The 2,259-nt window shown below is 40.2% G+C and overlaps 1 protein-coding gene across 6 annotated transcripts in view; it reads left to right on the top strand.

Annotated features, from left to right (window-relative positions):
- Nucleotides 1-806: 806 nt before the first annotated feature.
- gpr155a (G protein-coupled receptor 155a) overlaps nucleotides 807-2,259 on the top strand; it is a 37,102-nt gene continuing 35,649 nt past the window's right edge. For all 6 annotated transcript variants that reach the window (XR_004764582.1, XM_035411383.1, XM_035411382.1 and 3 more), the window contains exon 1: nucleotides 807-944. The gene's annotated coding sequence lies outside the window, so the exon portion shown is untranslated. The remainder of the gene's footprint in view (nucleotides 945-2,259) is intronic.

Here is a 2,259-nt window from a genome sequence, read left to right as displayed (position 1 = left end):
GATTGTGTGTGTTTTCTAAGTAGGCTATGTAATTATTTGATTTGAGTACGCGTTATGGGAAATATCTTATGTTAAAACTGACATTAATATAATTTGAAATTAAGCCCTCCAAATGTGATTGCTGAAATGGTAATATATTCTTCGTTTTTGTAATTCGAAAGCACAAACTTCTCATCTAGGCTCTCCTATCAAAAACGTAAGGTAAGAACAAACCCTACACCGATATAAAGCAATAGGGTGTGAGGAAGGACGTTAAACCAAGTAGGACTTGACTAAAATTAGGTTGACAGCTGGCAGGTAGTTAAGCAACCTCAGGCTATGACACGTTTTCCTGAAAGGCAATAGTCTCCTGATTAAGCATTGCAAGTTACAACACGTTACTTGGCCGAACAAAAACAATTTTAGAAAAAATATTGATTTGAATGAAAAGCTACCGATAGCGCATTGATCTGAGAAACCATAGGCCTATTCTCTGGATATTTTAAAATAAAATTTGTTAGGACTTTATCACGTTAAATTGACTTCCGAACGACACCGTTACATTTAGCTAACTTTGGGTTAACAGATTGAAGGGTAGCTCGCATGCCAAAACACTTAAGTTACTATCACTGATGAACGTTGGAGACTTTCAGCGTTAAAATCCATGAACGTACAAGACAATCTTGGACAAGAGTAGCAAAACGGCCAACAACACTGTCGGACCTCCATGTTGAAAGCCCATGTATGTCAACACGACAGTTCTGTTAACACACTGTTCTCCTTCCACTCAAAAGTGGAGCTGCAGAATGCATTTCTGTAGATCTGCGATTTCTCCCCGCCCATCCCTGCCTTGTATTGGCCGAGCTGTAAATTACTCACTGCAGTCTGTTCGGTGGCTAACATTCATCGTAGCGAACCACACCAGATATTATTTCCGTTGTTGTCATCGCTGTGGATTGACAGAGGTGAGCGGGCTGTTTTAACGGTTTAAACTGTCGAATTGGATAATTTAGCTATCGAGATTTACAATGGAGAAAATGATCGAAATGATTTTTTTGGCAGCGCTGGGTTAGCTTGTTATGGTTATATCGTTATTTCAAGACCCCCAACGGCGAAGTTCACGTTGGCTGGGCAGCTGGCAATCTCGAATGTAACGTTAACGTTAGTCTTGGTAGCCTATTTGTTGTAGCTGGTTGGCTAGGTAAAGTATCTAGTTAACGGTGTAATAGCTGCTAGACTATAGCTGAATATACCAATGAGATCTGCTAATCGTACGCTAATATTATTACCGTAGTTGGGTATACCGTTCCATAGCTAGCTACGCACCCTTTTCAGTGAAGAAGCTTTTGGATCATTGTACTACTGGACACATTACTTAATTTTCGCGTTAGAAATGAATACTGTTACACCACGCTAACAATTATTTGCTTGGTACATGGTGTATCTTCAGTTTAATAGTAATTAAAAAAAAAAAAAAACCAAGCCAAAAATTAGGCTTGTAAGCTAGCGAATAAAAACGTTTAAACATGTTATTGCGTAGAGTATATGACTTGCTGATGATGATTTTTGATTTTATTTTCCATTATGTAAGGTAACTTTAGGTCAATCGATGCGATGCGATGCAAGGTTGCGGACATTTCGATGTGAGCGTGAGATTTTGTTAGACCAGGGTACTATGGTCATTCCCGAATCGGCGCATTTATTTACTATTGAGTATACAAGCTATACAGCTTGTACCTAATGGTTGGCAAGAGCGCTGATTCGGACACGACCCTGACCTGTCACCCCTACTCTTTCAAAAGTCTAGGGATCTTTAATGATCACTGTGTGTCAGGACCTAAGTTTAATGATGCCTTCTGCAGCACTGCCTATCAACACCACTTCAAGCAGCAAACTTAATTTTTCCAAGAGGTCTCTCATCAAAGTCCTACTAAGCTTGGAAGTCTGATATCAGAAGAGTACAGGGTGCCCTGGTGAAAATTCCACCTTGGTTCCATCCTGGTTTTAAGCTGGTCCAACTGATTTAAACCTGGTTTGGAGATGGTCAAGCTGGCAAGATGGTTGAGATGGCAACCACGTTGCCTTTGGTACAGGAATTTAGACCATCACCAAATTCCAGCTGGAGCAGAAGCTGGTTTCTGCTAGACTTCATCAGCCACAGCAAATGTGGCTCTGTCAGCTGATTAAATTATGAACCAGAACTATTTAAATGCCAATGCGTTATGAACAGCACTCATTGAATTTCCTCTGGTAAGATATCTGACTCTGTGGTAACACAGT

Source organism: Anguilla anguilla, chromosome 3, assembly GCF_013347855.1.
Source record: "Anguilla anguilla isolate fAngAng1 chromosome 3, fAngAng1.pri, whole genome shotgun sequence".
Classification (NCBI taxonomy): Eukaryota; Metazoa; Chordata; class Actinopteri; order Anguilliformes; family Anguillidae; genus Anguilla; species Anguilla anguilla.
Note: the sequence above shows the minus strand (reverse complement) of the source record. Positions and strands in the feature narration are given on the sequence as shown.